The sequence below is a fragment of the Haliotis rubra genome, unplaced genomic scaffold (assembly GCF_003918875.1).
Source record: "Haliotis rubra isolate DU_JTF1 unplaced genomic scaffold, ASM391887v1 Scf929, whole genome shotgun sequence".
Classification (NCBI taxonomy): Eukaryota; Metazoa; Mollusca; class Gastropoda; order Lepetellida; family Haliotidae; genus Haliotis; species Haliotis rubra.
Window position 1 is genome coordinate 163435 of NW_025767667.1, and position 27366 is coordinate 190800.

Here is a 27366-nt window from a genome sequence, read left to right on the forward strand (position 1 = left end):
TCTATAGATCCGGGTTAAAATTAGTCTTCAGCAACCCATTCTTGTCGTGAGGCGACTAACAGGATCAGGTGGTCAGGCTCGCTGATGTGGTTGACACATGTCATCGTATCTCAGTATCGTAGATTGATGCTCATGATGTTGATCACTGGATCGTCTGGTCCAGATCCGATTATTTACAAACCGCCGCTACATGGCTGAATGTGCCTAGTGTGGCGGTCAACAAAAACAAACTAAACACATCATTCAAGATTGAGTAATTCCTTTTCGATTTTGTGTCCGACATTTCATTGAAATATATAATCTTAGCAAAAACATCCATTCTGAATCTAAATTGAATTATAACTCTTCGAATTTCTTAAGTTTGGCATCACTCTGAAAAAAGACGAAATGACCCCTTTAGACATCTATGTAGAATCTAAGGACGGCAAAAACCTCAACTTCATGACTTTTGCCAGTCACAGGCCACCAGCCAAATCAAAATGGGAAGCAGCAGAAGGATGTCCTGACCTAGCATGGACGACATTCGAGCTGGCAGTAGTGTTACAGTGGAATGACTTTCAGGTACACTATCACCAGGACCCGTCAAGATCCGGGCTAGAATTGGTCTTCAGTAATCCATGCTTGTCGTAAGAGGCGACTAACGGGATCGGGTGGTCAGGCTCGCTGACTTAGTTGACATCGTATCCAAGTTGCGTTGACCGATGCTCATGCTGTTGATTTTACAGGATTATCTGGTCCAGACTCGATAATTTACAGACCGCCTCCATACGACTGGGGAGCGGTGGGTTAGTCTAGTGGTTAAAGCGTTTGCTCGTCACACCGTACACACGGGTTCCACACATGGGTACAATGTGTGAAGCCCACTTCACCGTGATATTGCTGGAATATTGCTCATAGCAGCGTAAAACCTCACGCACTCAACCTAATATGTGACTTACCTTTCACCAAAACAAGAGCCAATGTCATAACGTATTCAATACGACCAAGCAAATCAGTAATATCTACTAATGTTATGAGCACATTTAGTACAGTTTTTAGACCAGTATAATATACAATATCAAGTGTTTGAGCAATGATTCTGAAAGTTATGGGATGTTTTGTTAGAAAAGAGCATGGACATAGTCCATCATTTCTATTCTTCTTCATACAACAAATGAATGGAAAAAACAATAAGTAATAAATGTATGACTATTGTAAGTTATTTGTAATCTTTGAAAGTGAACATGTACTCTCAAAAACAAGAAACACATAGGTGATATTGATGCATGGAATTTTAAATAATTTTCAAAATTATTGTTTGATTGTTATGATTTCGCCATTAAAACGCAGTCTTGTGTACATGGAACAAATGCACAGTGCAAGAAACGCTCCTTAGGAAACTTTAATGAAAGTCTACTTTCAAAATAGTCAACTTGCATGAAAATGTCATGCAGAAAAACGTGGTTCGCAATACGCACGCGCAGTTCTGAGGAATTATGAGCAGGGGCATTGCCTATAAAAGGCCGTCTTGTTTTGAGACTGTCATTGACACTGTTTAGGTAAATGAAAGAATATCGTTATGACGCAACTCACTGTTGTAAATGGAAACATTGTCATTGGACGTCTGGAGGCTGGGGGGGTCGCAATCTGCCGTTACACGTCACCTCAATGTTCACCACAGAACTATCAGTCCTTTAAGGGCTCGATACCAGCAATCCAATTCTACGCAAGATCGGCCTCAAAGTTGTAGACCTCGTATTACCACTGCAGCACAGAATAGGTACATCCCAGTATATCATTCGCGGAGTCGAACTGTCACAGCGACTGAAATGAGGAGAATGTCGGCGCAAACCGTTCGTAATCGTTTACGCGAAGCTGTACTTTGAGCCAGAAAACTCTAATTTGGTCCTGCTAATTTTGGGCTCATGGTGGCACCAGCAGACATTGAAGACAACGCCCAAATGGGAACGGAAGCTTTCACTTATTGAACTGTTTACGAGCTATATATGTTAACATTTATTTGAGCTTTTATACTGTGATATTTGGCTGCAACTAATCAAATATGACATGTGTTATTTCACTTTAAAGTTGGCAGATTAAAAATTGATTGAATTAATAATTTCAGGTGTCTGTTGATGACAATTTGGTGTTCACTCTGAAGATCCCCAAACCGAAACCAGTGAACGCTCTCACAGTGGCAGGAGATGTTGAACTCAGGGAAATTTACATAGCGTGATATATTTCAAGATACCACGCTCATAACTGTTAATTGTCCAACAATTCGATTTGTCTTATAGATGACACTCAATGCTTTTGTTTATTGTTCCAAGGACACGGTGTAACTATAGTAAACAATATTACAACTGAGAAAGACATAAAATGTTTTACAAGCGTTACAGGATTATGAAACAATGTCCATGTCTTTATTTTAAACATTGGCTTGAAAATGGAATAAAGATGTTTTTATGCTTTGTGCCTTATGGATGGATGGTCTCATGTGTGACTGAACGACTGTGAGTTTAATTAGGGTTACCCAGCTCGTCACGTCTGGTTCATTGGGCTGTAAGCAAATTCACATATTGACAGAAATATTTCAAACATTTTTAACAAAACCGAATGTGTTATAAAAAATCACAATCCATGTAAAAATGCCATGAACAGGCCATGGCGTGACCAGCCGATTGATAGCATTGGGCCTATCCTATCACCGGTCAAGGCAAAGTGTGCTTGAATATTGCCAGCTCCTGTATCTTCAACGACCAGATTCCATATCTGCCCACCCAGGGACGCAACCAAAGGTAAACACGTGGCCAAATTTGATCGCCTATTACGAGCAGCAATGGGGAGCTGAGGACCTATTCTTTCTCGGGTCTCCTCGAGGGAAGAGCCATTAGCATTATCCAGCACCCGCCACGAGGAGGTTGCTCTTCACAGTTGCGATGGTTTTCTTGAGGGCATTACGTCTCTTTATATTCGACGTTGAGAGTTTACACCATGACATATCATCATAAGTGAGTGAGTGAGTGAAGATGGTTTTCTTGAGGGCAACTCTTCATATTCGATTTTGAGAGTTTACACCATGATATATCATCATAAGTGAGTGAGTGAAGATGGTTTTCTTGAGGGCATTACGTCTCTTCATATTCGACGTTGAGAGTTTACACCATGATATATCATCATAAGTGAGTGAGTGAAGATGGTTTTCTTGAGGGCATTACGTCTCTTCATATTCGACGTTGAGAGTTTACACCATGATATATCATCATAAGTGAGCGAGTGAAGATGGTTTTCTTGATGGCATTACGTCTCTTCATATTCGACGTTGAGAGTTTACACCATGATATGTCATCTTAAGCGAGTGAGTGAAGATGGTTTTCTTGAGGGCATAACGCCTCTTCATATTCGACGTTGAGAGTTTACACCATGATACATCATCATAAGTGAGTGAGTGAAGATGGTTTTCTTGAGGGCATTACGTCTCTTCATATTCGACGTTGAGAGTTTACACCATGATACATCATCATAAGTGAGTGAGTGAAGATGGTTTTATTGAGGGCATTACATCTCTTCATATTCGACGTTGAGAGTTTACACCATGATACATCATCATAAGTGAGTGAGTGAAGATGGTTTTCTTGAGGGCATTACATCTCTTCATATTCGACGTTGAGAGTTTACACCATGATACATCATCATAAGTGAGTGAGTGAAGATGGTTTTCTTGAGGGCATTACATCTCTTCATATTCGACGATGAGAGTTTACACCATGATACATCATCATAAGTGAGTGAGTGAAGATGGTTTTATTGAGGGCATTACGTTTCTTCATTTTCGACGTTGAGAGTTTACACCATGATATACCATTTATTTATTCACGCCTCGTTTTAGCAATATTCCAGCAATATCACGGCGGGGGACACAAATGGGCTTCACACATTGTACCCATTTGGGGAATCGAACCCGGGTCTTCAGTGTGATGAGCAGACACTCCACACCACCCCAATATTCAACAAATATAATATAAAAAAAGAAAACATTTAAATGCTTATCACAATCAGTGAGTGGTATCTGAGGTAATGTCATCATATCTAATATCAGATATTAACGTTTGTGTTTAGGGCAATATATGGTTTAATAGTTTGATTTCGACAGAGGTGATAACTGCTTATGGAGGACATACAGTTTATATATATGTCATAAGTGTGTTGAATTTGACTGACTGACTGACTGAGTTTGGTTTTACGCCGCTTTTAACAATATTCCAACAATATCACGGCGGGGGACACCAGAAATGGGCTTCACTCATTGTACTCATGTGGGGATTCGAACCCGGGTCTTCGGCATGACGAGCGAACGCTTTAACCACTAGACTAACCCATTGCCCCGTGTTGAATTTGCCACTGTGTCACTTTGCAAAGAAAATATATATAACAATCTAAGCATATATATACTTTTTTCCACACATATTTGCATGTGTTCCATATATAGTTGCATGTGAGGTAATTGATCAACTTATAGATACTAATATGCTATAAATAGATCACGAAACACATTGTTTATGCATTTAGTTAATTGACAATATCCCATCCATCCATCTTTTTAAACTTCCACAAAAACAAAATGATATGGTCTTAGTATTTTCATTACATGAGATATATACAGCCCTTCAGCAAATTCATGATACAACAACAGGGGCTGATAATATTCACTATCAGCTCTTTGAAGCATTTACCTGAATCATGTCTGGAAACACTTCTCGATATATTTGAGAAAATATAAACCTTACAACCGCGATCAAATGCTCAAGAAGTGGGACAGCCCAGTAGGTATCAGTATGTTACATGCAATAAAACCAACTTTTAGTTACACATACTTGGGTCGCCAGTCCAGATTTGGAGAGGTCATGATGCCTCGATAACTTGTAAAGGGAACCGGTAAGTGTCTGACAGGTGTGATAAATTACGTACGGAAAATCCCTGATGACATGTCTGCACGTGACAAACATGGCGGGTGGCAGCAGTACTAAAGGTTGGGCTTAGCGTAAGAAGGTGAGGTTGTCATATTTGCCTTTAATTTTGTCCGTAATACTCTGAGGTTGGTTTCCCTGAAGATAGGGGACTTGTCCTCTCACTTGTAGACAACAAAGACTGCTACCAAACAGTTGGTTTGAGATCCAGAAACAGAGATGTGTGAAAACTCAGCTAAGGACAAAATGGCTGCGCAAGGTGACATACTGACTGACTGAGTTGGGGTTTACGCCGCTTTTAGCAATATTCCAGCTACATCACGGCGGGGGAACACCAGAAATGGGGTTCACACATTGTGTCCATGTGGGGATTAGAACCCGGGTCTTCGGCGTGACGAGCCAACGCTTTAACCACTAGGCTACCCCACCGCCCCGCAAGGTGACATAGAAATCGGGAACACGGTTTAAGTTTCAGCGGCAAATTCCTTATACCTTCTATGTCCGTTACTGGTTTGTTTGTCAGGTTTAGGTTCCAAGTTCACATGTTGTACAACTCTCTCTCTCTCTCTCTCTCTCTCTCTCTCTCTCTCTCTCTCTCTCTCTCTCTCTCTCTCTCTCTCTCTCTCTCTCTCTCTGTGTCTCTCTGTCTCTCTGTCTCTCTCTCTCTCTCTCTCTCTTTCTCTCTGTCTCTCTTCCTCCGTCTGTCCAAGTTCACATGTTGTACAACTCTCTCTCTCTCTCTCTCTCTCTCTCTCTCTCTCTCTCTCTGTCTCTCTCGCTCTTCCTCCGTCTGTCTCTCCCTTTCTCTCTCTAAATACATATCTCTCTCCCCCACTATCTCCCTCTAACACAACCCACGCACACACATACACGCACACACACGGGATTACGCTCAATATCGTTGCTGTATGCTTGTCATTCACTGAGATTTAATGTTGTTCTTCATAATTTAACACTATGGCAAAATCTCCTCTAACCTTTAGCTTGTTTAACAGAGTCACATTACACTTGGCTGATTTGTGGCAGTACGTGCCTGTGTGAGTGTGCGTGTTTGTTCTCAAGTGAATTATTACGTCACAGGCAACTCAAGTTTTAAGTAGGTCACTTTTGCGAAATGTCTCTCCTGATAAGCACGAAGTGTCAACAGATAAAGCTGAAGCTGTTTCAGGGACCGTCTCAACACATTGTAACAGAAACAAACTCAACAAACGTGTCCATAAAGAATATATTTGTCGGTTGCAGAGATCAAATGAACCTATCTCATCCACGAAATTAAAACATTTAAACATGAACAAGATATTACTAGGTCTTGGTACATGTACACCTTTGGTATGATTTTGGCTTACAAATACAAATGGTCAAGGAACCGAAAACCTTTACTTTGTGAGGGAGTGGACGCCATGTGTCTCAGGGCTATCCGTGACATAGGAGAACAAGGTCATGACACTGTCCGCTAAGGTAGACCCACAAGCGTGTCACAACAGCCAGGCAGTCTGTTTTTTTCTCAAACCTGGGTGCCACAGGGACATATAATTATATGTCCTTCCCCTTCAACCCTCACTTTTAAGTCCTAAAAAAATCACAACATCCCACGCACACAAATAAATACACTTCACAGTTTCGAATTCTGCTGGAAATTTCCTGTTTCCTGATACCATCCACTATTATTTTAGACAAAGCTCAAGTGCTGAAAGTGACCTTTCGAAATAGGCTTCATCGAAAATGTCGCCATTTTTGACACAGTACAAAATCGCGATTCACAGCGTTGTTTGCTGTATGTTTTGAAATGTGACGCCATGACTGACGCAAAATCACACAGAACGACAACGGTAATTATCTGCATTTCTGGTTCTCCTCTTAGTTCTAATGAAAAGGATAAAAACATATAACAATACACAGATAGTCAGAATCATTCTGATAACTTATATCTCATATTTATGTACAAACGATCCCTGAATCAGCGAAAGGGTCCTCGCAAAATCCTGTGTATCCTGTCAGCAAAGCCGCCATTTTGTATGAAATCGGTCAACGGTAGTTATGTCTTACGTCAACATTGTTGTACATATTAGGCAATTTCTTTGAGGTGAAGGTCGGTTGAACAAGAGTAAACACAATCGCCCAATCCTTCCGATTACACTGTCAGTATTATGATGTATATTTTGCAGATAGTTCAGATAGTTTTTCATGAAACTGACATCCGTATCTACATTCAGCCTTGTTCAATATCATATCATACGTGCATATAGGGTTTACGGTGTTTTATTCTTTGAAAGTTTTTGATTTTTTTGAATATTTACATAAGAAATTGACACATTTAGTGCAGTACATTATATTCTAAACCTTTACACAAGTGTTAGAAGATCAAACGTAGCCGTAACTGCAACTACTTTAGTTCCTATGATGTACAATATTCAATGCATTTGGACTAATATTGCAGTTTCCTATGAACAGGGTAATGAACGGCGATTTAATTCAACCTTATAAGTAAAACTGATAATATTAATGAAAATGATTTATATATGTTATGAAATATAGATGTACACATATATAAGGGTATTGTCTTGTTCATTGCATATGTTTGTGTCGTTTTATAGACAAAACAATGATGTATATTGATTAGCCAGGTGCGCGTTTGTCGGAAACGTTTTATGATTCACTATCATTGTTTTCAATAATATAATTAATTCATATTCGATGAAAACATATTCTGATGACAGAATATCAAGCTCTATCTATATTTATACGAAAATTGTTTAAAAATATATAAACCATGTTATGTCATAATTTGGACAAATCTTACATCCATATTCTAATGTATCGTCCCATATAGACAATAGCTACATAATCATAAACAAAGAAAATGCTTATCCTAAACAAAATACTCGGGTGTTGTGAAATGTTATTTTTCATATACGTTAAATTGATGCCAAACAGGTGCGCGTGTTGCTCACAATAATATACACAGTCAAACCGTCTAATTAGGAGATAAACCTAGTGTGTTTGAAAATCAGAGACATGCTTTACTGAATTGATGGCGACTAAATTTCAATTGATATATTTAGTCGCCATCAATTCAGTAAAGCATGTCTCTGATTTTCAAACACACTAGGGTTATCTCCATTCTACCATGAACCATTTAAAATCGAACTTCCTCACTCTGCGGAAGACACTGCGTAATCCGGCATGGGACGAGAGGCGAATTGAACTCGTCTGTGAAGGGAGCGGTAGGTGCCGTTCGTATTTTTTACACATTACAACATAACAATATTCTGTCCAAAGAAATCAAACTACTGTTTAATCAATGCAATTAAATTATGTAATACCCGAGATCTTGGGTTTTCTTTCATCCCAACTCCACACGACTAAAACCAGCCTCTTGTTTTGTGTGCCGTGAAACTGTACCCCCCTGGCCACACTATAATGGAATCGCCTGACCTACCTATTTTCTTCGAAGTAGACAGGTACGCAACAGTTTGAAATGGCGGACGAGCCAGTGTTTACATTTTGCGAAAGGTTGAAATTTGAAGTGACAGTGGGTAATACTTGACTGACTGTCGAATCTGAACCCTGCAGAATCGAAGAATAGATCTTTTCCTGATCAACCTTCGACCTGTAACTCATCAAAGACTGTTGATTTTTATGACCGGCCGATCATGATTTCACGTACTGCCTCAACCCCGACATGCGACAAAAGGGTGACAGTGCTGCTGCTTAGTGTACATGCGACTAACTTGTGATTCCTTGGAACTTTGTTTTCTTCGTTTGGGACTGGACTGTGTCCAAGCGTTTTTCAAAGTAGATGAACATAACAGTGACAACCTTGCGGGGAAGCTGTCAGAGAGCAGAATTATTCTGTGAATGATGCAACGGGATATGATGGAGTATGACTGTGAGTGGCATAAATGTGGTGTTTCGCCAGACCGTTAGATCTACTAGTATCTTGCAAATTTCCCATTCTAAACGGAATTAAATATACCATTTACCAGGTAGGTAAATGTTTACTAATGTTTTGCTGCATAGTTTGTATAGATAGGGATGTATTTTTACAAGGCTTTCTGATTTAAATGTTACATATTGTTTTGTTTATGTTTGGGGCTGTGTATTGTAACTGTGTTTGAATATTTTTATAATAGAATTAATATGATAGTGAGGTTCCCTCATAATTGTTGGGGAAGGGGGGGGGTTGTAATATTATTGTATTTTTCGAGTTTAAATAAATGTTTATCAGCATTTCCATCACGTCTGTTGTGTTGATATTAGTCATGTTGGTGGTCAAGCTGAAGTAGTGCGGCAGTGTTCTATACGTGCGCAGTGAAGCGCAATGAAATCAAACGCATTTTTAATCCAAAAAATTCCAATTGCCTATGTGGAATATTCGAAAGTCAGCGTCAAAATCCATGGAGTTGTTGTTATGATCCTCCATCATTGTGGTCAAACGGAAGTAGTTCGCACAATAAGATTTGTTAATGCGCGGTGAAGCGGCCTTACAATCAGATGAGCGTCAATCCACAATTGATGCCGTCTGATTTTTCTGAACAACCAATCAGAATCTAGTATGTTCTCGATTCATGATAGAATTATTGATATATTCAGGACACTATTTAAATGGAAAAATCAGTCATATTAAGTTTTGTCTAAAGAGTGTTAAATTCTGACAAAGAAGCCGAGACCTTTTATGTATTGATAGAAATTAGGTGAGATATATACTAATCAGCATACCAATGTCGCCTTTTTCCGACGTCGCAAAATGCATAAAACAAGCGATGACGTCAACCAAAATGTTGTATTATTTTCAGCAACTTCATTGCATTTGAAGATATGGCTATTACTCTGGTAATAACAATGCAAAATTAGTCAAAATACATCTACACAAACAGGAGAATATGGGAATCTAAGAACTAACTTATATATCGGATAGGGCCATCCAATCGCTATTACGTGCTTTCACATGTAGTACGTTGTCATCTTTTCTTCTAAATTGTGAAACTACCAAAGCATATCCACTCACATCGGGGAACTTTGAATTGGAATAGTTTGGTTTACCCGTGCACAAAAATAACGAAAATATAGCGTCCGTATCCACAACAAATTCTCTCCATGTGATCTGAGTTACATTGATTTAGTGTTAGGCATAACGGAGTTATGCCCCCTTATCATTATACGCGTATGACCTCTCTGTCGTGGTTTGACGTCATAGAAGAAAATCAACTTTTGACATTTATTGGACATTTATTATCACATGGACAGAATTTGTTGAGATGAAACTGCAATATTAGTTCAAATGCATTGAATATTGTATATCATAGGGACTAAAGTAGTTGCAGTTATGGCTACGTTTGATCTTATAATGGTCTTATAAAGGTTTAGAATATAGTGTGCTGCACTAAATGTGTCAATTTCTTATGTAAATATTATTCAAACAATCAAAAACTTTCAAAGAATAAAACACCGTAAACCCTATATGCACGTATGATGTGATGTTGGACAAGGCTAAATGTAGATACTGAGGTCAGTTTCATTAAAAACTATCTGAACTATCCGCAAAATATACATTGCGAAACGTGATTTTGTAAACTATCCAATATGGCGGAATGCGCTCTACAGCGTTCGTGTAAGTGTATTTTCGAAAACATCCCAACCGATTCTAGATTCATCGGCAACGTTTCAGAATGATCATTAGCCATTTCATGTAAAACTGATATCAGTGATCATGAATATGTTATTTTGGAAATTCAATACTCCCAATAAATATCCGGTTTTCACTTTTCAAAACATACAGCAAATAACGATGTGAATCGCGATTTCGAACTGTGTCAAAAATGTCGATGAAGCCTATTTTGAAAGGTCATTTTCAGCACTTGAGCTTGTACGACGATGTCGTATTGGCCACAGTCGATTTACTTATGACTATCTGCTAAAAACGGATGAGGATGGACCCCCCATGTGTGTCTCTTGCGATGAGGTTTTAACCATCAAGCATATTCTGCTTGAATGCGTGGACTGATCGTCTGCAAAGGACTCACATTATGATGCAACAAACCTAAAAGATCTGTTCTCCCGCGTGAGCGCTCATCTGATAGTGAACTACCTGAGGGAAGTTAATCTGTATCATAAATTGTAACTGTGAAATGTAACTATCATAAATTGTAACTGTGAAATGTGACTAACAAATTGCCTGCCTTTAAATTTGATGCTATGACTTTTTCTGCTTTTAAATGACAATGTAATGAATATATGTTTTTGAAATAAAACTCATTCCGAGTATGTACTTAAAATGTTTATTAATGCAAACTTGTTCTTGTCACTATATGGCTGGAGTAATGCCGATATGACGTAAAGCCCAACTCAACTCAACTCAACTTGTCTAAAATAATGGTGGATGGTATCAAGAAACAGGAAATTTACCGCAGAATTCGAAACTGTGAAGTATATGTGTGTGCGTGGGATATTTTGATTTTTTATTGGACTTGAAATTGGGGGTTGAAGGGGAAGGACATATCTGTCCCTGTGGCATCCAGGGGGTTAAGGCACATTGTCACGCCTTTCAACAATATTTTTGTCTTGAATATGCTATATATATATGTATATATAGACAAGTGATTTCTGCAAGTGTATAAGCAAAAGATGTATAAAATATGAGTCTAGATATCTCATCTTGCCAAATCTACTCTATATCTTCACGAGATCTGACATTGTTCTACAGCTCTTCAGGTGCGCAATGAAAGCTGAGTGTCGTCATAGGCGGCACATAACGGTAATAGCTATGTCGTCGTCATGCATATGACGTTAAGCAGTTAGTAACAATAGCGGGAGATGTAAAAGGTAGTCATGGGTGGTTACGTTTGTGATGTCATAGTTAGAAACAATAGTGGTGGGCGTGTATGCCACACTCTGGTGCACTGATGACTTATCATAGCCCTATGATGAATGGAGTTCCCTTACTGTAATGTAGACTTACAACAATATATCATGGCCCTATGAGGAATCGAGCTTCCTTACTGCAATGACGACTTACAATAATATATCATAGCCCTATGAGGAAAGGAGCTACCTTACTGTATTGTACACTTACAACAATATATCATAGTTCTATGAGGAATAGAGCTCCCTTACTGTATTGTAGACTTACAACAATATATCATAGCCCTATGAGGAAAGGAGCTACCTTACTGTATTGTACACTTACAACAATATATCATAGTCCTATGAGGAATGGGGCCCTCTTACTGTAATGTAGACTTACAACAATATATCATAGCCCTATGAGGAATGGAGCTCCCTTACTGTAATGTAGACTTACAACAATATATCATAGTCCTATGAGGAATGGGGCTCTCTTACTGTAATGTAGACTTACAACAATATATCATAGCCCTATGAGGAATGGAGCTCCCTTACTGTAATGTAGACTTACAACAATATATCATAGTCCTATGAGGAATGGGGCTCTCTTACTGTAATGTAGACTTACAACAATATATCATAGTCCTATGAGGAATGGGGCTCTCTTACTGTAATGTAGACTTACAACAATATATCATAGTCCTATGAGGAATGGAGCTCCCTTACTGTAATGTAGACTTACAACAATATATCATAGCCCTATGAATGGGGCTCTCTTACTGTAATGTGGACTTACAACAATATATCATAGCCCTATGAGGAATGGGGCTCCCTTACTGTAATGTAGACTTACAACAATATATCATAGCCCTATGAGTAATGGAGCTCCCTTACCGTAATGCAAACTTACAACAATATATCATCGCCCGATGAGGAATGGAGCTCCCTTACTGTAATTTAGACTTACAACAATATATCATAGCCCTTTGAGGAATGGAGCTCCCTTACTGTATTGTAGACTTACAACAATATATCATAGCCCGATGAGGAATGGAACTCCCTTACTGTAATGTAGACTTACAACAATATATAATAGCCCTATGAAAAATGGAGATCCCTTACTGTAATGTAGACTTACAACAATATATCATAACACTATATGGTCTGAAGACAAAACAGCTGGAACAGATCGCGTAAACGCACCATGCTTCGTGGCTCACCGAGAAGCATGACTTTTCACGTGCAGTCTATATTCATAACTTGCTTTAGTCACGATATGGCTGAAATATTGCCGATGTGACTTATAATCTTAACTCACTCACTCACGTGCAGTCAGACCACGTGCTCTCGACCACGTTGGAAACGGCCGAATCGGTCAGTTGTGTACAGGTTATAGAAATAGAACTCATTTGATATTTAGATAGATAGACAGTTCAGACCAAACTATGTCGGAAACTGGAATAGATAGCCAGCTTAGGGCAACTACTTCGGAGCCTAGATCTCTGTCGGCGACAGCCGAACGTGTTCGTGTGTTTGTGTTAAAACAACAAAGGCAACAGCCAAATCGAGTTGTACCAAAGCTAGGAATAAACTCATGACTTTGATAGAAAGTGATGATCAACCATCACAGAAACAGGTAAGGGATGGTGTAGATCAACTGAACGAGCTTTTCGTGAAAGCAACAGATGTTATATTGGAACTTTCAAAGGTTTATGTTAAACTGGAAGATCGTGAGAATGTTAAAAAGTTGGATCACGAACTTAATAGTTTAGAAGAGGAAAACAACACAGTTCTTGAATCTGTAAAGATATATTTACAAGGTAGATCGGAATCTGACAGATCAGGAAAACGCTCTCTGTCCAGTGGGGGGTTAAATAGGCTTTGCAACGAGGGTGAAAAATCCCGAATTGTTCAGCAACAAAGTGTTGTATCTCGGCGTCAATCTCGTGTTGCATTTAGGCAACAATCTGAGGCAGCTGACAATGAACGTTTGATATCTGAAGGAACCAACCAAGGTAAGGTGGATAAACTAGCATTGCATTCTAGTAGAACAGAACGTCCAGGTAAGTCTGATAATCAGGCCATAGGGAATGACATGTGGAAGCAGTTAAAGCGTGTTTCCATACCTGTATTTTCTGGTGACGTGAAAACCTACCAAAGCTGGAAGGCTGCCTTTATGACTTGCATTGATCAGTCCCCAGCAACACCTGAGTATAAGTTGTTGCAATTACGCCAGTTTCTATCGGGGGAAGCTTTGAAATCAGTTGAATCTTTAGGTCATAGCTCAGTAGCTTATGATGTTGCTCTGGAACGTCTTGAAAGGAAGTTCGGTGGGAAGCGACGGCAGATTGCAATCCAAAATGAAGAAATTAGTAATTTCAAGCCAATTCGTGAGGGTCATGTTGAGGATCTAGAGAAATTCGCTGATATTTTGGATGTTGCAGTTGCAAACATCAGAGAGTCAGATAGGGTAGAGGAGTTAGGAAATGGTCTCCTTTATGTCACTTTGTTAAAAAAGATGACTGAACCTATGGTGGCACAATATCAAAAGTGGGTGTTTGAAAGGGACAGACAGGAGTCAGTGGAGACTCTCAGAGAATGGATAATGTTAGAAGCAGAATTTCAGATTGTTGCGAAAGAAGCAGAACGAGGATTAAGTACACCTGGTAAGAGATCAAACCCCAAACAGAAAATGTCTAGCACATTTGTAAGTGATGTTACGGTTTGTGGTGTATGTTCTGGAGAGCATGAGATTTGGAACTGCAAAGTTTTCAAAAGTATGCTCGTGTCTGATAGATGGAATGTCGCCAAACGACTGACACTTTGTTTTCGCTGTCTTAGGGCCAATCATCTTGGTAACAGCTGTCGTCAAAATAGGTTATGTGGTATATCTGGTTGCGCAAAGAGTCACAATAGATTATTACATAATACAAAATCTAGACGGAATGAGTGCACAGACAATTCTGCTCGGGGCTACCAAGAGATAAACAAAGCTGAACCACACATTGTTGAGTCAGTGGTTAATATGGGTCATGATGTAGAACATGCAAAATCTAAAAAATGTGTTCAACCTGAAAGATCTCATGCAACAATGCCACCAGTGTCCAATACGTTGATAGCTCTTCGCACAGTTCCAGTGGTATTAAAGAATGGTGCGAGGAGCATTACAGTAAACACCTTGCTGGATGATGCAAGCACGAAGTCGTACATCAATGCGGACATTGCAGCTGAGTTGGGGTTGCAGAGTGAACCACAAAAGATCTTTGTAAATGTCCTTAATGGTCACACAGAATCGTTTGACACAAAACCAGTAGAATTCAAGCTTGAAAGTATCAGTGGTGATCTAGGTATCCAGATGTCTGCAATGACAACTAATAGTGTGACTGGTACTTTGCAAGTGATAGACTGGCAAAAGCATGGAAGCAAATGGGCACATTTGCAAAATATTCCATTCCCCAAAGTAGCAAAGCCTTGCATGGTCGATTTGCTCATTGGTGTTGATCAATTAGAATTGCACCAGTCATATAAAGAAGTAACTGCATATCCTGGGGATCCAGTTGCAAGACTTACACCACTTGGGTGGACTTGCATAGGTCGCTTGTCTGATCAAGGTAGGATTGAACAAAATTACTTTGCTAGCTCATTCTTCATAGACAACAAAGATATTGAGCTGAACCAGTTAATGCACAAGTTTTGGGAATTAGATCACGTAAACCCAACATCATCTCAAATAAAGCCTGATGATGAAGTGGTTTTACAAGCAGCACATGAAACACTCACACAAAGATGGCAGATATGAAATAGGTATTCCTTGGAATGAAAATGTTCATTTGCTGACTGACAACTATCATATGGCTGTGAAACGTCTTTACAGTACTGAAAAGAAGTTGTCTAAACATCCAGAAATAGCAAACGCTTATGATGACATTATTTCTGAGTACCTGTCAAAGGGATACATTCGCAATGTTCCACAAGATGAACCACTTAGTGAAACAAAATGGTACCTTCCTCACTTTCCCATTTTGCGTCCTGACAAGAGTACCACCAAGGTTCGTATTGTGTTCGATGCCTCAGCTAAACATGAGGACCTCTCTCTAAATGATGCAATACATGCAGGACCTAAGTTGCAAAGTGAGTTGTTTGATGTTTTGCTTCACTTCAGAAAGCATCCGGTGGCACTTATCTGTGACATAGCTGAAATGTTTCTTCAGATCAGTATGCCACCATATGATCGACCTTATCATAGATTCATTTGGAGGTCAATGGATATGACTAGAACTCCTGATGTGTACGAGTTCAGCAGGGTTGTATTTGGAGTTACATCCTCTCCATTCTTGGCCCAATTTGTGACACAGGAACATGCTCGAGTTCACATAAGAGAATACCCACTGGCTGCAGAAACAGTCATCAAATCGACATATATGGACGATAGCATGACTTCTGTTGAAGATGTGGAAAAGGGTATAGACCTCTATGAACAGTTAAAGGAACTATGGTCTAGGGCAGGAATGCATGCCAGAAAGTGGATGTCAAATTGTCTTGAGGTTTTAGATGGCATACCTGAGAAGGATAGGGTGAATGAGGTTGATCTCAACAGAGGACATTTGCCTTCAGTCAAAACTCTTGGCCTACTGTGGATAGCCACAAGGGATTGTTTCACATTCAGGCTAAACTTTCCCATTACTGTTGAGAAGATCTCAAAAAGAGTTTTCCTGAGATATGTTGCCAGGCTTTTTGACCCCTTGGGTTTAATATCACCATTCATTGTTACTGCTAAGGTGATTCTGCAAGAGATGTGGATGGCGGGACTTGAGTGGGATGATGAGGTAGATGGGGTCTTGAGACACAGAATAGAGCAATGGCTGGGAGACTTGAGTGGTCTAGAAGCAGTGAAAATTCCCAGGTGTCTATGCAGTCATAAAGATATGACATCTCTGACTTTGCACACCTTTGTTGATGCCTTGCAAATAGCATATGGAGCAGTTGTGTATGCAGTAACTGCTTACCCAAACGGAGACAAATTGAGCACGATAGTAGCATTTAAGAGCAGAGTTGCGCCACTCAAAGCTGTCAGCATACCCAGATTAGAACTTATGGCAGCTATCCTAGGTCTGCGATTGGCATTGCATATCACAGAATCACTTGATGTTGACATTAGGCAGGTTGTCTTCTGGTCGGACAACATGAACGTGCTATGCTGGATTAGAAATAACAGCCGAATATTCAAACCTTTCGTTGCCAACAGGGTGGGTGAAATCCATGAGGTTACAAGTCCTTCACAGTGGAGACATACTCCCAGTGAGGCAAATCCCGCTGATTTGATTAGTCGAGGTGCCACAGCTCATCAGTTGATGACAAATTCATTGTGGTTGTCAGGGCTTTCTTACTTACTGAGAGATGAAAGTGAATGGCCTGAAACTAAGCTGAAGTCATCAAAGGAGGATGACCTGAAAGAGATGAACAGAAGTACGCTTCGATCTGCAAGCTTTCTTTCAGTGCCGTGTGACTCATGGCGACTAGAACCCTCTCGATTCTCCTCATGGAGAAGACTCACACGAGTGAATGCATGGGTTTACAGGTTTCTGCACAATTGTCTAGCATCCAAAGATGATAAACTTGAAGGTGAATTATCACCAGATGAGATAAGTGACGCTGAACACCGAATCATTATGAACGTGCAGAAAGAATCTTTTGCAAAAGAACATTCCTCATTGACCTCCAGAAAGCCATTACCGTCAGGGTCGAAAATCTTAAACCTCCATCCTCAAGTGGATGACAATGGGCTCATGAGGTTGAAGGGACGCTTGGAATATGCTGAATACTTACCGCATGATACTAAATTTCCAATCATTTTGCCAAAAAACAGCTGGGTGACAACGCTTATTATTAAGCATTATCATGATGAAGGTAAGCATATCGCTGGAACAAACCAAATACTAGCTTCACTTTCAGCCAAGTACTGGATAATCTCTGGCAGAGAAGCGATTCGGGCATGGGAGTCGAAATGTGCACGGTGCCGTTTGAATAAGGCAAAGCCAGTTCAACCGGTATGGCGCCTTTGCCCAAGATGAGAATGGGAGGTTCACTTCGAGCCTTTACACAGACTGGAGTAGATTATGCCGGGCCATTCTTGACCGTTCAAGGTAGAAGTAAACAACGACAGAAACGTTACCTTTGTCTGTTTACATGCTTGTCTACTAGAGCCGTACATTTGGAAATGGCCTATGGCTTGGATACGGATTCTTTTCTGAATGCCTTTTTTTCGAATGGTAAACAGAAGAGGTCTGCCTGAGCTGGTAGTATCTGATAATGGTACCAACTTTGTGGGTTCTGTCAAAGAATTGAAGGAGCTGTTCCTCCTCCTTGATGAGAGTGCAGTTAGACATTCACTTGCAAACAAGGGAATAAAATGGTGCTTCAATCCCCCTCATGCATCACATTTCGGAGGGGTGTTTGAAACCATGATAAAGGCTGCAAAGTGTAGCTATCCTCAGTGGTGGTGATGTCACAGATGAAGAGTTAATGACAGCTTTCACTGGAGCAGAGGCTCTTATCAACTCTCGTCCCTTAACTTACCAGTCGGCTCATCCACATGACAGTACACCTCTCACGACAAATCACTTCTTACATGGACAGGTTGGCGGGGTGTTCGCACCTGACATAGTTAACACAACAGATTTCAGTCCACGCAAACGGTGGAGAAGAGTTCAAGAGTTGGTGCGTCACTTTTGGTGTCGGTGGATGAGGGAATGGTTACCAGGTCTCAACACTAGACGAAAGTGGTTCTCTCCTCATAGGGATCTTCAAGTTGGAGATGTTGTTTTAGTAATATCTCCCGATATGCCTCGTGGAAACTGGCAGCTTGGCAGAATTGTGAAGATCTATCCAGGAAAAGATGGCCACGTTCGTGTGGTTGATATTAGGACAAAACAGACAGTACTGAAAAGACCAGCAAACAAAGTATGCCCACTAGAATGGACATCGAGTGAAACAAATAGCTATGATTAGCTTTCAGATAGGTTTTAGTCAATGATTGACAGAGGTCAATCATGGAGAGGGGTATGGTCTGAAGACAAAACAGCTGGAACAGATCGCGTAAACGCACCATGCTTCGTGGCTCACCGAGTAGCATGACTTTTCACGTGCAGTCTATATTCATAACTTGCTTTAGTCACGATATGGCTGAAATATTGCCGATGTGACTTATAATCTTAACTCACTCACTCACGTGCAGTCAGACCACGTGCTCTCGACCACGTTGGAAACGGCCGAATCGGTCAGTTGTGTACAGGTTATGCTTGGGTTAAGACGTAATTGAGTTTAGACGTCAGTTGAGTTCAGGTTTCCCTTGAGTTCGGCTGTTTCTTGAGTTGGGTGACAGCTCGTCAAAGTAGGATTTAGATAGACTGATATAAAGAATATATTAGTGCATCGAAATAGAAGTTCCAGATAGCTAGCTGCTATAGAGCTAGATACTGTATATAGTAGACTTACGCTGCAATAGAGCCAGATAGTGTAGATAATAGAATTTAAGGTATCACATTGAGTTTTTGCTTCATTAGCATTTGTTATAAGAGATTCACGTTTAGTTCCCCATTTGTATTGTTTGAATTATTTCATCAGTTTAAACAAGAGAGTCACGTTTAGTTCCCCAAATAGCATATTTCGGTACTTTAATTTTAGTTAGTTTAGTTTTCAATTCCACTGCGCAACACTATATACTCAAGGCAAAAAATTAGTGTGATCAACACATTTGTTTATATAAATGAGAAAATTCTTATAACGCAGTTTAATATTCTTTGTAATACACTTAACCCATAACCCATGGGGACTATGTATTCGGCAGCATCCGGCCGTACGTCCCGATTCTTGTTAATGTCCACTTTGCCAACTCTTGTTAACGGGATAGTTCATTGTACCCTATATGTTCAAATTTGGTGACAGCATATACATTGAGGGATTACGATGACACCAGTTGACGTGGATGACCTTCACATTATTTTCAATGTCACCACGACACTTTGACCACTTTTCAATATCTTGTTAACGCGATATCTCATGAACTGTTATACCCAATGTCTTCAAGTTTGGTGACAGCCTACATTTGGAGGATTACGCAGACACCAGTCGACTTGGGTGACATTAACCTTATCGTCGAGGTCATCAAGACACTAACTGACCACTTTTCAAACTTATGTAAACACGATATCTCATAAAACGTGCACTCAATTTTCGCCGCCGAGCAGAAGCATATATTGCCATTTTCTAAAAATTCGATCTTTTCATTCAAACGTACTTTATTCCTGAAATATCTTCAGAGTTTGGAGAAGATTCCATGAAGTGACAATGACTAGAAACTACATCACAGAAAAGGTAATCTTCTATGTGACCAAAAGATACAAACTTGTAAATATGATATGTTTCATTCTTCTTTAACGGCGGGGGGCCATTGCCATGTTCGTGGCAAACACTTCTTTTGCTTACGTTTTTCGTGCTTCGACATCCGTGGAAAAAAGGCATACAATGTTCCCCAAGGAAGACATGGTGATAGCACATCTTCCATGCACATGGTAGCATCATCAGAAGTGGTTGAGCATCAGGCCAGCGCTGGAAATGTTGCCATGGCTGTTTCTGAGAGACGAGAAAGGCAAGCGGTGTCAACTAAAATCACTGCAGGCAAGTTAAATGTTTATCACAAACAAAATCGAGACAACTGAGATATCGTGTTATCAGAGTTCAACACTCCGTTTTGTTCACCATATTTGATATACACATCAAAAGCATGTGTTTGCTAAACACATTTTATTATTTACAACGTGAAAGGGAGTAGGCACCCTTGGTTCCTCTTATCGTTTTCTCCTTCCCAAAATAACATAATTATCTTACAAGTGTTATACACTTTCAATAAGGCAACATCAAAGCTAGGGAAAGTTCCGCTGCAATCTACTCACATGCTGTTTCTACTCTCATTCCAGGGTCTGACTTTAAAGACATCATAGTACAGGACTCTTCTGATGTCAGCTTATCTGCTGGAGGTCAGAATAATGGAATAATGAAGTCAGGTAATAATGGTGTTTTATTGGAGAAACATTTAATTGTTATGGAGCCAGACCGATGCATCTAGCATATGCCACACTCAATATGTTACTGACACTGCCTGCCTGACAGTTGCCACATTCCTGACTCTGCCCACATCCAAGACACTGCCCACATCCCTGAGACTGCCCTTAAATTCCACATCACTTAAATCCCACTTTAGCGACACTGGCATTGCTAAAAGCCGACCTTAAACCTCAAAGTGTGTTTGTTCGTTTCCACTTTAGTCAGTATTTATGTCAGTGAGGTAGGTCCAGAAGTCGGAAATTTGAGATGCAGAAATTCTGCGAGTCAGTAAATCCACAGGGTTTTCTAAAAACTTGTAGTATCACCAGATATCAGGTGAGGACAGTTCTCCAGAACTCCAATGGATATAGTTTGTTATGTCTTGATGTCCAGTGTAGAACATTTTGGCTATATGACCAAATTGTTTCTTTTGATGCGAAGATGATTCCATGCAGGCTCCAATCAATGCAGCAATGACTTCGAGCTGAGGGAGAGTGAGCATCTTCATTGATGCTGCTCAGGTCTCACACATCACAAGTGATATTTGATTTCCCTTCATAATGTAGGCAACTGCTCCCTGTACTTGCATGTGCAACAAAATGTAGATCCGTGTATTCATTGGTTGTCTTGTCTATGGTGTAGCATGGAGGTATCTTGGTAGATTTCATAGTAGAATATTATTTGATGGAATGGATGACCATGTCAGACACAGATGTGCAGGTTTGTCCCAGTCCATGTTCCTCTGTCATAGTTACTGCATACATATATTTGTGATGATATCATTGTAGGTCAGGAGTTTTGGCCAAACAGCATACCTTAGATCATGTGCGTCTCTCACTCACGTTGTAGTTAAGGCTGTGGCTACTTGGTGATAGAGGATGGTCAGTTTCCATGGTAACACTTCAGTATATTATCAGTTAGGATTCTGATTGTTTACAGGGAGATCAATAGGTCATCTTGTGCTGTCTTGTAAGATTACTTGTTGAAGTAACAGTACTGATCACATGGTTCTGTAAGTTCAATCTAACTATCTTCAGAATCATTTATTTCTTCTGTAGTTTCTAAACTTTATCACCAAATTCTTATTTGATTTGTTGTCTAAATGGCCAAGTGTAGTAATGTACTTATCCGATTGCACAGACAAGATCATGGCACAAAGAGCGGCTCTGTGGCTCACCTGAAGTTTTAATGATTTAGGTAGAAAACACCTAAATTGACCAGGGTACAGAGCCAGACCAGCTATGAGACCCCACTGGTATTGTATGTCATGGGCAATGGTAAACTGGTAGAGTCAATGCCTGAGCTTCTGCTGCAGAAACACTGCACATAAACAGCAGAATGTCTTGGAGAGAGCAACAACGGTATTTTGCCCCACATAAATGTGTAAAAATATAATATTACTCCGGTACTTGTTTCATCTTCCAACTTGGCAGTAAAAATGTTACATCAAACTCATCTAAGAAGTATGTTGCATCAAACTTACACTGCAGTTTGGGTCTGTTTCAATTGAGGGGTTTACTCCAGTAATTGGATAAGGGGAATGGTTACCAGGTCTCAACACTAGACGAAAGTGGTTCTCTCCTCATAGGGATCTTCAAGTTGGAGATGTTGTTTTAGTAATATCTCCCGATATGCCTCGTGGAAACTGGCAGCTTGGCAGAATTGTGAAGATCTATCCAGGAAAAGATGGCCACGTTCGTGTGGTTGATATTAGGACAAAACAGACAGTACTGAAAAGACCAGCAAACAAAGTATGCCCACTAGAATGGACATCGAGTGAAACAAATAGCTATGGTTAGCTTTCAGATAGGTTTTAGTCAATGATTGACAGAGGTCAATCATGGAGAGAGTATGGTCTGAAGACAAAACAGCTGGAACAGATCGCGTAAACGCACCATGCTTCGTGGCTCACCGAGAAGCATGACTTTTCACGTGCAGTCTATATTCATAACTTGCTTTAGTCGAGATATGGCTGAAATATTGCCGATGTGACTTATAATCTTAACTCACTCACTCACGTGCAGTCAGACCACGTGCTCTCGACCACGTTGGAAACGGCCGAATCGGTCAGTTGTGTACAGGTTATGCTTGGGTTAAGACGTAATTGAGTTTAGACGTCAGTTGAGTTCAGGTTTCCCTTGAGTTCGGCTGTTTCTTGAGTTGGGTGACAGCTCGTCAAAGTAGGATTTAGATAGACTGATATAAAGAATATATTAGTGCATCGAAATAGAAGTTCCAGATAGCTAGCTGCTATAGAGCTAGATACTGTATATAGTAGACTTACGCTGCAATAGAGCCAGATAGTGTAGATAATAGAATTTAAGGTATCACATTAAGTTTTTGCTTCATTAACATTTGTTATAAGAGATTCACGTTTAGTTCCCCATTTGTATTGTTTGAATTATTTCATCAGTTTAAACAAGAGAGTCACGTTTAGTTCCCCAAATAGCATATTTCGGTACTTTAATTTTAGTTAGTTTAGTTTTCAATTCCACTGCAACACTATATACTCAAGGCAAAAAATTAGTGTGATCAACACATTTGTTTATATAAATGAGAAAATTCTTATAACGCATTTTAATATTCTTTGTAATACACTTAACCCATAACCCATGGGGACTATGTATTCGGCAGCATCCGGCCGTACATCCCGATTCTTGTTAATGTCCACTTTGCCAACTCTTGTTAACGGGATAGTTCATTGTACCCTATATGTTCAAATTTGGTGACAGCATATACATTGAGGGATTACGATGACACCAGTTGACGTGGATGACCTTCACATTATTTTCAACGTCACCACGACACTTTGACCACTTTTCAATATCTTGTTAACGCGATATCTCATGAACTGTTATACCCAATGTCTTCAAGTTTGGTGACAGCCTACATTTGGAGGATTACGCAGACACCAGTCGACTTGGGTGACATTAACCTTATCGTCGAGGTCATCAAGACACTAACTGACCACTTTTCAAACTTATGTAAACACGATATCTCATAAAACGTGCACTCAATTTTCGCCGCCGAGCAGAAGCATATATTGCCATTTTCTAAAAATTCGATCTTTTCACTCAAACGTACTTTATTCCTGAAATATCTTCAGAGTTTGGAGAAGATTCCATGAAGTGACAATGACTAGAAACTACATCACAGAAAAGGTAATCTTCTATGTGACCAAAAGATACAAACTTGTAAATATGATATGTTTCATTCTTCTTTAACGGCGGGGGGCCATTGCCATGTTCGTGGCAAACACTTCTTTGCTTACGTTTTCGTGCTTCGGCATCCGTGGAAAAAGGCATACAATGTTCCCCAAAGGAAGACATGGTGATAGCACATCTTCCATGCACATGGTAGCATCATCAGAAGTGGTTGAGCATCAGGCCAGCGCTGGAAATGTTGCCATGGCTGTTTCTGAGAGACGAGAAAGGCAAGCGGTGTCAACTAAAATCACTGCAGGCAAGTTAAATGTTTATCACAAACAAAATCGAGACAACTGAGATATCGTGTTATCAGAGTTCAACACTCCGTTTTGTTCACCATATTTAATATACACATCAAAGGCATGTGTTTGCTAAACACATTTTATTATTTACAACGTGAAAGGGAGTAGGCACCCTTGGTTCCTCTTATTGTTTTCTCCTTCCCAAAATAACATAATTATCTTACAAGTGTTATACACTTTCAATAAGGCAACATCAAAGCTAGGGAAAGTTCCGCTGCAATCTACTCACATGCTGTTTCTACTCTCATTCCAGGGTCTGACTTTAAAGACATCATAGTACAGGACTCTTCTGATGTCAGCTTATCTGCTGGAGGTCAGAATAATGGAATAATGAAGTCAGGTAATAATGGTGTTTTATTTGAGAAACATTTAATTGTTATGGAGCCAGACCGATGCATCTAGCATATGCCACACTCAATATGTTACTGACACTGCCTGCCTGACAGTTGCCACATTCCTGACTCTGCCCACATCCAAGACACACACTGCCCACATCCCTGAGACTGCCCTTAAATTCCACATCACTTAAATCCCACTTTAGCGACACTGGCATTGCTAAAGCCGACCTTAAACCTCAAAGTGTGTTTGTTCGTTTCCACTTTAGTCAGTATTTATGTCAGTGAGGTAGGTCCAGAAGTCGGAAATTTGAGATGCAGAAATTCTGCGAGTCAGTAAATCCACAGGGTTTTCTAAAAACTTGTAGTATCACCAGATATCAGGTGAGGACAGTTCTCCAGAACTCCAATGGATATAGTTTGTTATGTCTTGATGTCCAGTGTAGAACATTTTGGCTATATGACCAAATTGTTTCTTTTGATACGAAGATGATTCCATGCAGGCTCCAATCAATGCAGCAATGACTTCGAGCTGAGGGAGAGTGAGCATCTTCATTGATGCTGCTCAGGTCTCACACATCACAAGTGATATTTGATTTCCCTTCATAATGTAGGCAACTGCTCCCTGTACTTGCATGTGCAACAAAATGTAGATCCGTGTATTCATTGGTTGTCTGGTCTATGGTGTAGCATGGAGGTATCTTGGTAGATTTCATAGTAGAATATTATTTGATGGAATGGATGACCATGTCAGATACAGATGTGCAGGTTTGTCCCAGTCCATGTTCCTCTGTCATAGTTACTGCATACATATATTTGTGATGATATCATTGTAGGTCAGGAGTTTTGGCCAAACAGCATACCTTAGATCATGTGCGTCTCTCACTCACGTTGTAGTTAAGGCTGTGGCTACTTGGTGATAGAGGATGGTCAGTTTCCATGGTAACACTTCAGTATATTATCAGTTAGGATTCTGATTGTTTACAGGGAGATCAATAGGTCATCTTGTGCTGTCTTGTAAGATTACTTGTTGAAGTAACAGTACTGATCACATGGTTCTGTAAGTTCAATCTAACTATCTTCAGAATCATTTATTTCTTCTGTAGTTTCTAAACTTTATCACCAAATTCTTATTTGATTTGTTGTCTAAATGGCCAAGTGTAGTAATGTACTTATCCGATTGCACAGACAAGATACGGCACAAAGAGCCGCTCTGTGGCTCACCTGAAGTTTTAATGATTTAGGTAGAAAACACCTAAATTGACCAGGGTACAGAGCCAGACCAGCTATGAGACCCCACTGGTATTGTATGTCATGGGCAATGGTAAACTGGTAGAGTCAATGCCTGAGCTTCTGCTGCAGAAACACTGCACATAAACAGCAGAATGTCTTGGAGAGAGCAACAACGGTATTTTGCCCCACATAAATGTGTAAAAATATAATATTACTCCGGTACTTGTTTCATCTTCCAACTTGGCAGTAAAAATGTTACATCAAACTCATCTAAGAAGTATGTTGCATCAAACTTACACTGCAGTTTGGGTCTGTTTCAATTGAGGGGTTTACTCCAGTAATTGGATGAGGGAATGGTTACCAGGTCTCAACACTAGACGAAAGTGGTTCTCTCCTCATAGGGATCTTCAAGTTGGAGATGTTGTTTTAGTAATATCTCCCGATATGCCTCGTGGAAACTGGCAGCTTGGCAGAATTGTGAAGATCTATCCAGGAAAAAGATGGCCACGTTCAGGTGGTTGATATTAGGACAAAACAGACAGTACTGAAAAGACCAGCAAACAAAGTATGCCCACTAGAATGGACATCGAGTGAAACAAATAGCTATGGTTAGCTTTCAGATAGGTTTTAGTCAATGATTGACAGAGGTCAATCATGGAGAGGGGTATGGTCTGAAGACAAAACAGCTGGAACAGATCGCGAACGCACCATGCTTCGTGGCTCACCGAGAAGCATGACTTTCACGTGCAGTCTATATTCATAACTTGCTTTAGTCGAGATATGGCTGAAATATTGCCGATGTGACTTATAATCTTAACTCACTCACTCACGTGCAGTCAGACCACGCGTGCTCTCGACCACGTTGGAAACGGCCGAATCGGTCAGTTGTGTACAGGTTATGCTTGGGTTAAGACGTAATTGAGTTTAGACGTCAGTTGAGTTCAGGTTTCCCTTGAGTTCGGCTGTTTCTTGAGTTGGGTGACAGCTCGTCAAAGTAGGATTTAGATAGACTGATATAAAGAATATATTAGTGCATCGAAATAGAAGTTCCAGATAGCTAGCTGCTATAGAGCTAGATACTGTATATAGTAGACTTACGCTGCAATAGAGCCAGATAGTGTAGATAATAGAATTTAAGGTATCACATTAAGTTTTTGCTTTATTAACATTTGTTATAAGAGATTCACGTTTAGTTCCCCATTTGTATTGTTTGAATTATTTCATCAGTTTAAACAAGAGAGTCACGTTTAGTTCCCCAAATAGCATATTTCGGTACTTTAATTTTAGTTAGTTTAGTTTTCAATTCCACTGCGCAACACTATATACTCAAGGCAAAAAAATTAGTGTGATCAACACATTTGTTTATATAAATGAGAAAATTCTATAATAGCATTTTAAT

General features: G+C 39.9%; 1 protein-coding gene and 1 long non-coding RNA gene across 2 annotated transcripts in view; both read left to right on the plus strand.

The window, feature by feature from the left end:
• The window catches only part of LOC124264517, a 166090-nt gene that overhangs the window by 38209 nt on the left and 100515 nt on the right, over positions 1-27366 (plus strand). The gene's annotated exons all lie outside the window — the stretch shown is intronic.
• LOC124264521 lies at positions 480-2431 on the plus strand. Its single transcript, XR_006895161.1, has 2 exons — positions 480-561; positions 2105-2431. It is a non-coding gene; the product is annotated as an uncharacterized LOC124264521 (long non-coding RNA).